The sequence below is a fragment of the Ornithorhynchus anatinus genome, chromosome X1 (assembly GCF_004115215.2).
Source record: "Ornithorhynchus anatinus isolate Pmale09 chromosome X1, mOrnAna1.pri.v4, whole genome shotgun sequence".
Taxonomy (NCBI): domain Eukaryota; kingdom Metazoa; phylum Chordata; class Mammalia; order Monotremata; family Ornithorhynchidae; genus Ornithorhynchus; species Ornithorhynchus anatinus.
In genome coordinates this window covers 100765729-100780033 of record NC_041749.1, presented here as the reverse complement: position 1 = coordinate 100780033, position 14305 = coordinate 100765729, and the positions used below count along the sequence as shown (strand labels likewise).

Sequence of the window (14305 nt, the reverse complement as noted above, 5' to 3'; positions counted from 1 at the left end):
TTGTTATAATGTCCCTTCTCTCTCCGTTTTCTTTTCCTTTTCCCAGGGCCATCTAGGTCTAGAAAACGCTAGAAAAAGAAAGTTCGGAACTCATTCATTGTGCTGTCGCCATGAAGTGGCAGCCGTGAACCTTTTTTCTGTTCGGGGAGACAGATTCCTGAGGCAGAAAGGGACCGGGGGAAGAGGGAGGGATCCGGTAGGGAGGAGAGAATCCGGTCAGGGGGAAGACAGTGGGTAAGAGACAGGGCAGAGGGGTGGAGGGAGACGAGGGGAGAGGTGTTAAGAAGGGGGTGGGGGGTGGGGAACCCAGAAGACGGGGAAGGAGGAGAAAAAAAGAGTGTCAACGCTGAGGGAAGAGGGAGTGGATAGGGGGAACATGCCGGGACGGGATCTGCAGCTTCTCGTCCTGTGCCAGCTGCGGGAGGGGTGAGGCGGGCGGAGTCGCCGGCGGATTCGCCTGCTGACGAGGGGGAGAGGCCGGGAACTCCCAGAGGAGCGGCGGGAAGCCCTTGACCCCACACCTCGCCCCGCCCGCCTCCCTGCCGGGCTCGGCTACTGCTCCACGGAGGAACTTTTCCACGGGGACCTGCCGGGTCGTGGCCCTCGAGGAGACAGAGGTGGGTCGGTGCAGCCTCTTCCCGGCCTCCGGGATAGCCTAGGGGGTCAGAGATTGGATTGGGGGGTGGCAAGAAAGCCGCCCTGGGCCCCTGGATCCAGCTCGTCTTCCCATCGGAGCCTGAAAGAGTCGGGCTACCAACCCCCGCCGCCCACCCCAACTCAGCCAGTTCGACCGGGTTGGGGGAGCCGCTGCAGAGGGAAAGAGGGGATTACTCTCCTGCCCCTGTGGCCAGTCCCAGAGGGCGATCCCACTACGGGATTCCCTTCCCCGGGCCCTCATGCTTTCGGGAAGGGGGTCTCAGCTTCCCCTTCTCCCGACAGAAGGTAGGGAAGGGGGAAGGCGTAAGGGCACAGGGGTGAGGGACGGGAGTGAGAGGAGGCGCTCATCTGCCTCCTTCCCAATCCGCCAAGGGGGAAAGGAGAAGGAGGGCGCTTTGCGGTGACTTGTGTGTGTGTGTGCGTGTGTGTGTGTTAGAGACAGAGAGAGTGAGTTTGGGGAGCTTTGGGGTCTCGCGTTGCCATGGTTCCCTGGAAGCTGTGCTGAAAGAGATATTGATGCCAGTCACGGATGGGCCCTTCTTCCTCTTTGTGCGCGTGTGTGTGAATGTGTGTGCAAAAGTGATTAATTTGGAGAGCTGGGGCATCACGGGGGGCGGGAGCCCGGCCCAGTTCCAGAGTCCCCGTTCCCCTCTTCTTCCCGAGAGCTGCACTTTCCTAGCGAAGAGCTGTCTTCTTTTTTTATTCTTAGGAGGAAAAGAAAAGAAAAAGAGTAGGTGGGTATAAAGCAGCGGAGGGCGAACAGCAAAGGCGAGCCTTCTCCCCAGGGCCACTCCTGGGCGTTGAGGTACTCTCTGACGGGGGGGTTGGGGGGGACCGAGGAGTGGGAGGGAAAGGAGGAGGAGGGGAAAAGGAGAAAGGAGACTCCCACCCACGGGTTTGAGTGGAAGCAAAGGAGCGAGCCAGGTTTCTGTGTCTGCAGCGGGGAAGAGGCGAGAAGCTACACAGGTGATGGTAGGGAGTGGCTGGTGGTAAGAATTTTTTCCTTTGAGGGGGGAGAAGTAGCAGATCGTGGGAATTTGGCACTCGGGCGTCGCTGGGAATTGGAAGTCTTCTGGGTCCCCCAGAATTGCCCCCTCTCCCCCCAACTCCTCGCCTTTCACCCCACTCTTCAGCCTCCCGCTGCCATCTCCGTCGGTGCTTTTTCCCTTCCGACGCTCGCCTTCTGCGTTGCTCCCGACTGTGTGCCGGGATTTGCCTGGTTGGAGCGATGGAGAATCCCGAGCCAAGGTGTTAGCAGGCACCTTCTGTGACAGCGTCTCCTGCGCTTTCCCCCTTCCTCCCCTGAAACCATCTGTCATCGCTCCCCAAACTATTTAGATAATAAAAGACCCTGGGTGCAGCCGAGCAGATCGAGCTAGATGAACTGGTGCCCGGGCAAAGTTTAAGCGGCAGGGTATCGAATGCAGTGTTCCAGAAAGCACTGGGGGAAACTTTCTGGGGGAAGAGAGGTAAAGGGGGGGGGGGGAATCTCTATTGGCGGATTTAGCCTTGGAGTTGTAATATTTTTTCCTTGACTAAATACGGTGTGAGATGCAGTGTGCCTCCCTTAATTCGCAGCCTCCCGTGACTCTTCCCCGGATGCTTTTATAACGGGCTTTGATTCAGGTGTCGACCGCTTCGCTCCTAGTACAATTTGGTTTCCATTTTAATTCCCGTGTACCGCAGTGAATTTACCTAAAGTAATAGAGGCTGGGTCTTCCAGGCTACGGGATATGTTTTGTAACTAAATTGAGACGAATGGTGCCCATTTAAAATAATCTGGCTAGGTGAGAATTTATGGTACTTCATTAGCATAAATCCGTTTCGGTCCAATTTGCAGTCCACTTTTCAAGGGGGCAGTCAGAATATTAGATTTAACCCATGTCTGTTATTTATACATCCTTCCAGACGGTAGCTTTCGATGAAAGAAAATATTTATCCATCATTTCAGTAGGTGCATGATTTCTTCAACTAAAACTCTGAAGACGGTATCGCATGGCTCTTGATTTAATCTGTTCTCTATTTGGCTATTTTATGACAGTATGCTTAAGAATATATTGGCCATTTTCTGGGTGACTTCATCAAATGCATTAGTGTTAAAAGATATGCCTTATGAAACTTGGTGACTAATGTCCTACATGATTTCAAGCATGTGAAATAAGAGTGAAGAATGCAAAATGTTACTTTCAAGCCCATCACCGTTCCCGAGAAATAGATCACCAGATGGGCATTGCTTTGGTAATGATTTGTTCTTATTTGATCAACAACATTATTTGCTTCTTGTACTTTTTTGTTCCCATGTTGAACCAGAAAATACCATTCCTCTAAATTGCTTGGCTACAGTGGTTTAGCTTGGCATATTTGGCTGGGGAATTTTAAGAGTGATTTGGCCAGCCTCATTGCAGGTTCTAATATATTTTTATTAATCTGATAAAGGAAGATTATGTAATGAAGTCCACTAATGGAATAATAGGAAGGAATGGTTTTAGTAAGTGCTTTGAATACAAATTAAGTCAGAATATTGGTGCAAAACAGGATTGTGCATACTGACCCTACCTTCTCCAGTGAAGATACTTTGGCTTTAAAATGAGATGTAAGCTGTATATTGGAGAATTAGGATGACCGCTGTGCTGGAGTTCATGCCATAATTTGCATATTGATTCAAATGAGCGCCTTGCCATGGATGTTTTATTTCCTGTAAAAATATTTTTACGTTGATTTATGACAGCCGAATGAACAAAGAACTGTGGGGTTTTCTTATTTTGAATGTTGTTTTTTTTTTCTTAAAAGGTTTGCGACTTTCAGGGAAAATATTTTGTTGCAGACAAGACACTGACAACTTGTTAATGAATGTAAGACAGTATGACAAAGCATATAGGTGATGGTGGTACAAATTTGGGGAGTTAATTGTAATGCAAAGGTTTAATAAAAGAACAAATACTATATTTGCCTTAAAATTGCATTAAATGTTGTGCTCTAAATAAATACACACAAAAACAACACACACAGTTCTTTTTTCAAAGAGTGACTGAGAATGCTCTATTTTCAATTATGAACATTTTGATTACAGCGTCATTCTAATTCGCCTGAAGAGAGTACAATTATGATGGTGATTTGCATACAATATGTTAAGCTTCCACAGATATTGAATGAAAGCAAACTATCCCTTCTTTTCATTCCTGAGAAATTTGTGCTAAGCATTTCTTCAAAGAGGAGATTGTGTATTCCACCAACATTTTTGTCTGCCTACAAGTAGTTTGGCTCATAGCCATTTTGCCACTATTAAAATGCAATTTATCACATATCAGTGGTGATCAAATGTTATTTTTTGTTTAGAGTGAACTCAATTTAATTAGTTGTGGTTCTTTCTCCCCCTCCCCCCTTACAGTTCTATGTGTCTCCTGCAAGACAGGCTTCTGTTGCCTTCTGGAATACTGGAGAACATTAAATGTTACTAATTACTGCAGTTTATTTTACAAGATTTGCAATAGTATAGTTAATTATAGCTTTGCCATTAGCATCATATTGAGAGTAATGAATTAACACATCACTGTCTTCAAAAGAACATCTACTAAGTTTATCTTCTAAGAATGAAAGTGTTCAAAAGTCACTGTTTTTCCCAAGGAACAAATTTGTCGGAATTCTTTAGCATGGGACTTCGAAGCTTGATGGATGATTTGAATTGATCTCAAACAAGTGACAGAGGAGCTATTGGTTGCTTAGCAACCGAACATTATCCACTATTTCTCCTGGTATATTTACCCAGCAAACTAGAAAATTCTGTTTTGTTAAAAGAATGTTTTGGCCAAGATACAAACAGACCATAACTAATTGAGATTCCATGTATTGGCGAATAAAAATGAGGATGCCTACCTTACTATGGTATTTGGATAATAAAGTGCAAAGAGAAAGAATAGCCATATTCTTGGGATTCATTTACCTGAAATTATTATGCATTATTCACATTAATGTGTTTTCATTGTCTCACACAGAAGACCTATTCTTTGCAATTAAATGTTATTCTCTGTGGAAGGAAAATCACTAGCGGTGAAAACCATTCCATCAAGTATCAGTGGAAGACTTGGAAAACTTTGAAAAAAATAAATCTGAGCCCAGAACAAAGCCCACTATCGCATAGTATTTTGAAGAATCCAGGGCAGTCCACACAGTATGAAATTATGAAAATTGCAAACATTTTTTAGTTTTGGTTTTATGGAGCTGACTCTTTTATGGTATTTGTTAAGCGCTTACCATGTGCCAGGAACTGTACTAAAGTGCTGGGTAGATACAAGTTAATCAGGTAGGAAACAGTTCATGTGTCACATGGGTCTTACATTTTTAATCTCCATTTTACAGATGAGGTAACAGGCACAGAGAAGTGAAGTGACTTACCCAAGGTCACACAGCAGACAAGTGGCAGAGCCAGAATTAGAACCCAGGTCCTCTGACTCCCAGGCCTGTGTTTTATCTACTAAGACAACGCTGCTTCAAAATGAAAGACTGATCCAGAGTTACTGTATCTTTTTTCCTCATGGGAAAAAAAAAAGTCTGTGAATGACTAAGCATGATCCTATATTGACTCCCTGCATTCTGACTGCACTTCCCTCTTGAGTCACCCATTTCCTATCCCTGGCTCAATCCCTTCCTCCTGTTTGGAACTCCCTCCCCCTTCAAATCTGCCATACCCCAGCTTTTCCCATCTTCAAAGCCCATGTGAAATCCCATCTCTTCCAGGAGGCTTTCTCCAGTTAATTTTTCTTCTCCTCAAGTCAAACTTCTTAACTAGCATCTCAGCACTATTACACCACCTCAGAATTTCTGTACTCACAGCTTCTTGTGCACTTTAGCACTGATAGATTTACATGCTCTTCTATTTAATCACTTTTTTCTATATAAATTATTTTATCTCTCTCCCTCCCATTAATAATACATAATTGTGGTATTTGTTAAGTACTCATTTTGGGTCAAGCACCATTCTGAGCACTAGAGTAGATGCAAGTTAATCAAGTTGGACACAGTCCCTATTCCACATGGGGCTCAAAGTCTAAGTAGGAGAGAGAACAAGCATTGAATCCCCATTTTACAGGTGATGAAACCGAGGCACCGAAGAGCTAAATTACTTGCCCAAGATCATGCAGCAGGCAAGAGGTGGAGCTGGGATTAGAACCCAGGTCCTCTGACGCCCAGGCCCATGCTCTCTCCATTAGGCCACAGTGGCCTATTAGATTGTTAACACCTTGAGAACAGGGACTATGTCTACCAATTCTATTGTACTCTCCCAAACACTTAGTACAGTATTCTGCTCAAAACGGATGCTCAGTAAATACTATACATTGCTCAGTTGATTGTGCCTGAAATATATGCAAGAAGGATGTGAAGTTCAATTTTTGAGGCCTAGTTTATCCTACTGATTTATATGTATAGGCAGAACCTTACCCAGAGTCACACAGTTATGAAAGGTAAAGTCTCCATCAATCCAAAAAATCAAATAAAAGCAATATGTGCAAATGCCAGCTGTGGCTTAACTTCCATTGGGATCCTGGCCTCATTTTCAATATAATTCAATCGTATTTATTGAGCACTTACTGTGAGCAGGGCACTCTACTGCACTTGGGACTAAGCAATATAACAGTAACAGACACATTCCTTGCCCAAAACAAGCTTACAGTTTAGAGGAGGAAGGGTTGTAAAATGTGTTTTTTGTTGTAAATTAGCACGATTTACCTTGAGAATGCCAAGTTTAGTTACCAAGAGCGAAGGTTGTTTATGCTTCTAGATTGGCCTCAGAATCAGCACAATTGATGGTTGATGTCTCAGGGAGGGATGTGTCTCGCTCTCTGAAATTAAATTGGATATCATTCTTTAAAAGCTCATATCCTAATGGTCTGAATGAGTTAACACATCTCACCAAGCACCTAACTTATTCTCAGGGAGGAATCATGACTCTGGGAAGAAGCTGGTTTAATAGAATATATAACAGAGTTCATGGTTTGATGATTGTTGGTATATACCCCCGTGCTTAGAACGGTGCTCAGCACATAGTAAGCCCTTAAATACCATAATTATTATTATTGTTGTTAATCATATGAGGGCAGATGGGGAGGTTTTTATATTATCTAAGTGAAAACCTGTTTTATATATGTAAAATGTTTTATGTATTGCTTTGTTCAAGGAAATAACATATCTATGATTCAAGGCTACAAGGTAAAGACAAATATTGACCTTTTCTGTGTTCATATGAAAAGGATTTGTATAGTCTATGCACAATTTATGCTTCATTTCAAAAGAAGCGATAAATAATGCTTTTTCCCTGCTAGATGAAATTAAGTTTACTATATTTCTCCCTATATAGAAAAGTGGTATAGTTTTGAATTTCATGATAAGATTTTTCAAAGTAGAGTGAAAGCATTGATATAAGGTGGAAAGAGAATCACAATTCTAAATGAAACGGCCAAGTCAGTGAAATGGTAGCTACTGTATTATCTCCTCTAAGATATTTAAGAAAAGTCCATTGGATAGCTCTCTTCCTGGAATGCCCAGAGGAAGGGGAAATGGACTAGATGAGGTCTCAATCAATTTAGCCCTATGGATGTTGTAGTTCTGCATTTCTCATCTCCCTCTATCATGTACCTATGGTAAATGTTCAAGCTTGAATAAAGGAACGGGAATGCCCTTATTGCCATCAATCATTTCTTCAGTGCATCCAGCATCTTTCACCCACTAAATATTGATTTAAAGATTCATCATCACTGACTCTTCTCTCTGTTTGGGACACTACATGCATTTAGCTGCATTACACGGCAGCTGATATCTCAATGAAGTTGTGAATCCCTTGGGCTCCAGATTAACATTAGAAGGGTTGGCAGTGACAGATGCCACATCTCATTGCCAACTGGAGTTGAGCCATTGAACGGTACCTTTTGGGGTTCTTTATGTAACCGAGAAGGGAAAGGAGACTAGCACTAGGCTGCTGATCAGTTAAAATCAAGATAGAGAGGGGATCATCCTGCCACATTGTTACATTTTTGACTGGTGACTTATGGGATGTGAAAAAATTTCTGTGCAGTGAAGACTTGGCTGTTACCATTCTACTTATTCTAGCTTAAGTAGCTCATTCTCACTTTATCAGCTGCTAATAAGAATTCCTGTGTAATACCTGCTAGAATGTAAATTCCTTGAGAGAAGGGATCATGGGTATTCATTCTATTCAACTTTTCCAAGCACTTAGTACACTTCTCTGACTACAGTAGGCACTCAGTAACTGCTATTGATTGATTGACACTGGTGCTCATTAAGAAAATCATTTGGATATGATTGTCAGTTGTACTATGTAAGATCATTTTATTTTGGATGTGATTTAATAAAAAATTGCCATAGAGTTTATGAAATGACTTGTGAAATACCCATACCGTACATTAGTCAGGATTCCACATAATAAAAATCAGTGTGTGATAGTCAAATCAGTGCATCCTTAAGCCTTCGATTTCACCAAAATGAGACATAATATCAGTTTTAGAAAGTCATGACTGTGGTGGAATTTGTCAGTAGAGTTAACTTATTCTCATTAATTCAAAAGACTTGCAGCCTCCAATTTTGTAAATTACCACAGCAGGAGCCATGTTTGCCCTAAGGTATAAAAAAACACCCAAACATATTTCCTTGGGATTGTTTTACTGGATTTGCAAAATGGCTTTAGATTGAATGACACTCATGTTTGGATTGTCATAGTCTTTCTGAAGGCCTTAGGCTTCCAGTTACCTTAAAGTAGAAAAAGTTTCATCTTTAGAGATTTTCCAAACAAAATGATACTTTACAGTTTTACATGGACTCCAAGTGTTCTATTTGGAAATTATATGATTTTCTGAATTGACTAAATGAAGACCAATTGATGTCTTGGTGAATACACATTGAAGAAACTGTTCAGAATGAATGAGTGAAAAATACCTGGATAATATGCAGTAGGGGAAAACCGTTAAGGTTTCCCCATAGTAATCAAGAAAGAACTTGACATTGGTAGATCTCAGCTGTAAGCCTGACAGACTAGATATTATTGAATTGAGAGAAGAGAGGGAGAGACCCAGGAAGGTGTTGGAGGAATGGTAGAATAACATATCAAGACATTTCTGGATTAAATTTGTGCCTAAGTCTTTATCCTTCCCTCATTCATTGATTCAGTTGTATTTATTGAATGCTTACTGTGTGCAGAGCACTATGAGAGTACAATACAACAGTAAGCAGACACATTCCCTGCTAGGATTTCAAAGAGGGGAACATCTTCCAAAGGGATTAATGGTCCTCAATCTTCAGTCAGTCAATCACATTTATTGAGCATTTACAATGTGCAGAGCATTGTACTAAGTGCTTGGGGAAGTACAATATAACAACATAGAGTTGGTAGACACAGCCCCTGCCCACAAAGAGCTTTCAGTCTAGAGGGAGAGAAAGACATTAATATGAATAAATAAATTACAGAGATGTACATAAATGTTATGGGGATTTTGGTGAATAAAGGGACTAAATCAAGGTGACACAGAAGGAATTGGGAGAAGAGGAAATGAGGGCTTAGTCAGGGAAGGCCTCTTGGAGGAGATGTACCTTGAATAAGGCTTTGAAGGTGGAGAGAGTAATTTTCTGTTGGATGTGACGAGGGAGGGCATTCCAGGCCTGAGGCAGGACATGGGTGAGAGGTCAGTGGTGAGAGAGATGAGTTCGAGGTTCAGTGAGAAGGTTGGCATTAGAGGGGCGGAGTGTGCAGGTTGGGTTGTCTAGTAGGATAGAAGCGAGGTGAGGGTAGGAAAGGGCAAGGTGATTGAGTGCTTTGAAGCTGATTTTACGTATATTCTCTTTGATTCAGATTTGATTGGGTAACCAGTGGAGTTTTCTTGAGGAGCGGGGAAATGCGGACTGAATGTTTTTAGAAAAATAATCTAGGCAGCGGAGTGAAGTATGGACTGGAGTGGGGTGAGTCAGGATACAGGAAGGTCAGCAAGGAGGCTGATACAGTGATGAAGGCAACATAGGATGAGTGCTTGGATTAACATGGTAGCATGGATGGAGAGGAAAGGCAGATTTTAGCTATGTTGTGAAAGTTGAACTGACAACCCATCTTGCAGACAACCACAAGTATCTACATAGAATGATTTTGTATCCATTAATATTTAAGCACCATTAATTTGCTTGAAAAATATTCAAGGACATTTGAATTACTCCTGAGCAATTCAACTGAGCCTGTATAATTTAGGTGCAATTTACCCTGTGTCATTATTCCCCAGTTCTAATCTATTGGAATTGACCTTAGGCATTGGTGCCCTCAGAAGGAGATCAAGCCATTAGAGTTGATGCCACTCATTTGTGTTTAAAATTCATGTGCAAAGCTCTAATAGGAACAGTGTGCACAAAAGGAAGACCACCGTTTGCAAACCTGGGCCCTAAGTCTCTGTTTCTCAGCTTTGTCATCTGTAAATTGAGGATAATAACATTTACCACTGTCTCCCAGAGGTGCTGTGAAGATTAATTAGCTAATATTTGTAAAGTGCTTTGAAGATAGAAGTGCTAATTACTATTATCACTAATCAACCATTTTTCTCATGTATAACTTCGGGCAGCAGCCATTAAAAAAACATTACTGTACTTAACAGTAAAGAAGTCTACTATGGGGTAATATTCACTTCCTCAATCAAATATGCATTTATCATTTTTTGTCACTTCAAAGACTTTTAAAGGTTTGGTAACAAATTTCCTAGGAAAATAAAAAAAAGTCAATATTTTCCTCTGTGCATTTTAGCAAGCATTGTGAAGATTCCCTAAAATTAACAGTGTAATTCTGAAGTAGGATAGTTGTATTGTCACAGATCAAAAACTTATCGTTCATAAATGGGTAATGCATTTTGAATTTTATGTCATCCCATGACCTTTGTAATGGCTGAATTGTATGCCTGGGCTTTCTTTCACCCCCAGTAAATTAGGTGGGGCTTTCCACAATTGTAGCTTTAGTACCTTTCATTCATTCAATAGTATTTATTGAGCGCTTACTATGTGCAGAGCACTGTACTAAGCACTTGGAATGAACAAGTCGGCAACAGATAGAGACAGTCCCTGCCATTTGACGAGCTTACAGTCTAATCGGGGGAGACGGACAGACAAGAACAATGGCAATAAATAGAGTCAAGGGGAAGAACATCTCGTAAAAACAATGACAACTAAATAGAATCAAGGCGATGTACATTTCATTAACAAAATAAATAGGGTAATAAATATATACAGTTGAGCAGACGAGTACAGTGCTGAGGGGATGGGAAGGGAGAGGAGGAGGAGCAGAGGGAAATGGGGGGAAAAGAGGGTTAAGCTGCGGAGAGGTGAAGGGGGGGTGGTAGAGGGAGTAGAGGGAGAAGAGGAGCTCAGTCTGGGAAGGCCTCTTGGAAGAGGTGAGTTTTAAGTAGGGTTTTGAAGAGGGGAAGAGAATCAGTTTGGCGGAGGTGAGGAGGGAGGGCGTTCCAGTACCACGGGAGGACATGGCCCGGGGGTCGACGGTGGGATAGGCGAGACCGAGGGACGGTGAGGAGGTGGGCGGCGGAGGAGCAGAGCGTGCGGGGTGGGCGGTAGAAAGAGAGAAAGGAGGAGAGGTAGGAAGGGGCAAGGTGATGTAGAGCCTTGAAGCCTAGAGTGAGGAGTTTTTGTTTGGAGTGGAGGTTAATAGGCAACCACTGGAGTTGTTTAACAAGGGGAGTGACATGCCCAGATTGTTTCTGCAGGAAGATGAGCCGGGCAGCGGAGTGAAGAATAGACTGGAGCGGGGCGAGAATGGAGGAAGGGAGATCAGAGAGAAGGCTGACACAGTAGTCTAGCCGGGATATAACAAGAGCCCATAGCAGTAAGGTAACCGTTTGGGTGGAGAGGAAAGGGCAGATCTTGGTGATATTGTAAAGGTGAAACCGGCAGGTCTTGGTAATGGATAGGATGTGTGGGGTGAACGAGAGAGACGAGTCAAGGATGACACTGAGATTGCGGGCCTGAGAGACAGGAAGGATGGTCGTGCCATCCGCGGTGATAGGGAAGTCTGGGAGAGGACCGGGTTTGGGAGGGAAGATGAGGAGCTCAGTCTTGCTCATGTTGAGTTTTAGGTGGCGGGCCAACATCCAGGTGGAGACATCCTGGAGGCAGGAAGAGATGCGAGCCTGAAGGGAGGGGGAGAGGACAGGGGCGGAGATGTAGATCTGCGTGTCATCTGCGTAGAGATGGTAGTCAAAGCCTTTTTGGGGTGGATGTGTAGAAGAGGAATGGGGCGTGAGAAAAGAAAATTATATCTCCAAGGGAATAAAGGGTTCAAGTTCTTATTTTTCTACCAAAAACTTGAGCAATTCAGTACCCTTTGGTTGTGTTTATACAGTCAAATGCTTGGAGGACTGAAATAGTTATAAAACATCATTTGGCCCAAACAAGCTCCTATGAGCTAAACAGAGGCTATCTTTTAACCTGAGTTTTCTGCATTGACTTTCTACAGGTCCTGAAACCACAGGCTGTCTTCTCAACTCTTTTTTATTTAGCCCATTTCATGCCTGTCTGCTTTCTGGAGACTCATTTAAATAGTCAATATTCACTGTTCCGGGGGGTGATTGCTAATACATATAAAAAAGGAAAAATTAACATCAGAAGGTTAAAAAATAAATTATTGTGATTTGTTTCTGTTTGATGTGGAGCAGCGTGGTCTAATGGAAAGAGCCCGGTCCTGGGAGTCAGAGGACCTGGGTTCTAATTCTGTCTCTGGCACTTACCTGCTGTGCAACCTTGGGCAAGTCACTTAATTTCTCTGTGCCTCTGTTCTCCTCTTCTGCCTCTTACTTAGATTCTAAACCCCATAAGGGACATGAACTGTGTCCCACCTAATTAACTTATATCTGCCACAGCGCTTAGAACAGTGAGCCAGAGTATGCTTAACAAATACCATAAAAAAGTACTTGACACATTGTAAGCACTTGCCAAATACCATAAAAGAAAAATCTTGAATATCTTGCCTTCAAAAACAATGAAAACTAAATCCTCACATATATGCATCTACAGTGTTGTTACTCTTCATTAAATTTTGGCATCACTATTCTGAGGGGAGTTCATATAGATTACATTCAATAACATTATCATGTTATGAGAGTGTTATTTGCAAGTAACTATTATCAGTTCATTGATTTATTCTGGTTTTCATGTGAATTCAGCCATTTATTTTGCTGAATTGTACATGGGGAATTAACCATATGTTTTAAAACTGGCTCAAATCTTCACCAGGTATAAGCTTTGCATATTAAGACCCTGTGTGCATCAGTAGGGAAAGGCACAAGCTGTCTTTCATTTAAAATAAAATCACCTAGAGGCTTTTGTGCAAAAAAGAAAAAATCTGATCAATTAATTTGAAATGCAAAAGTGAAGAAATTTATGTAAAATTCAGTTGTGTGATTACCAAGTTACTTATATCAACTATGTATTATTTAAACGTTTTACCCATGCTGTTTTTTCATGGTATTTAAATGCTTTACTATGTGTCAAGCACTAGTCTAAGTGCCGGGGTAGGTATAAGTTAATTAGGTAAGGCAGGGTCCCTGCACCACATGGGGCTCACAGTCTAATTAGGAGGGACAACAGGTATTTAATCCCCATTTTACAGTTGAGGAAACTGAGGAACAGAGAAGCAAAGTGACTTGTCCAAGCTCACAAAGGAAGCATTTGGCAAATCCAGAATTAGAACCTAGGTCCTCTGACTCTCAGTACCGTGCTCTTTCCACTAGGCTATGCTGCATCTCCAAGGCTGTTACAGACTCCACCTTGTAGAATGAACTGAACTTCTCATCTTCCTATCCAAACCCACTCACGATCCCTCTTTCTGATCACTGTAGACAACATCATCATCCTCCCTCTTTCACAAGTCCATAACCTTAGCATTATCCTTGCCTCATTTCTCTCCTTCAACCCCATATTGCCAGTTATAAAATCCTGTTGGTTCTCTCTTCACAGACATAGAATCCACCACTTTTTCATCTTCCAAACCCTACCACTCTAGTCCAAGCACTTGTCATAGTCATTCAATTGTATTTATTTAACACTTACTCTGTGCAGAGCACTGTATTAAGCGCTTGGGAAATTACAATACAACAATGAACAGTGACAATCCCTGCCCACAATGAACTCACAGTCTAGGAGGCGTGAGACAGACATCAATACAAGTAAACAGACACCAATACAAATGAATAAAATTGCAGATATATGCATATCTTGTGAGGCTGTGGTGGGGGGAGAGCAAAGGGAGCAAGTCAGGGTGATGCAGAAGGGAGTAGGAGATGAGGAAAAATGGGGCTTAGTCTGGATATGCCTCTTGATGGAGATGTGCCTTCAATAAGACTTTGAAGGGAGAGAGAGTAATTGGCGGATTTGAGGAGGGAGAACATTCCAGGCCAGACACAGGATGTGGGCCATTGGTCGGTGGCGAGACAGGTGAGATCACTGCAGATTGAGAAGGTTAGCACCAGAGAAGTGAAGTATGCAGACTGGGTTGTAGAAGGAGAGAAGTGAGGGGAGGTAAGAGGGAGCAAGGTGATGGAGTGCTTTAAAGCCAATGTGGAGGAGTTTTTGTTTGATAAGGAGACAGATAGGCAAACACTGGAGA

At 42.6% G+C, this 14305-nt stretch overlaps 1 protein-coding gene across 8 annotated transcripts in view; it reads left to right on the top strand.

Moving 5' to 3' along the window:
• The first annotated feature begins 377 nt into the window (after positions 1-377).
• The window catches only part of CHL1 (cell adhesion molecule L1 like), a 217245-nt gene continuing 203317 nt past the window's right edge, over positions 378-14305 (top strand). For 3 of the 8 annotated variants that reach the window (XM_029050963.2, XM_029050958.2, XM_029050959.2), the window contains exon 1: positions 381-617. The gene's annotated coding sequence lies outside the window, so the exon portion shown is untranslated. Of the gene's footprint in view, positions 618-1394; positions 1463-1566; positions 1647-14305 lie in introns of those variants that run through there. The other 5 variants (XM_029050965.2, XM_029050964.2, XM_029050961.2 and 2 more) reach the window with 5 other exon arrangements.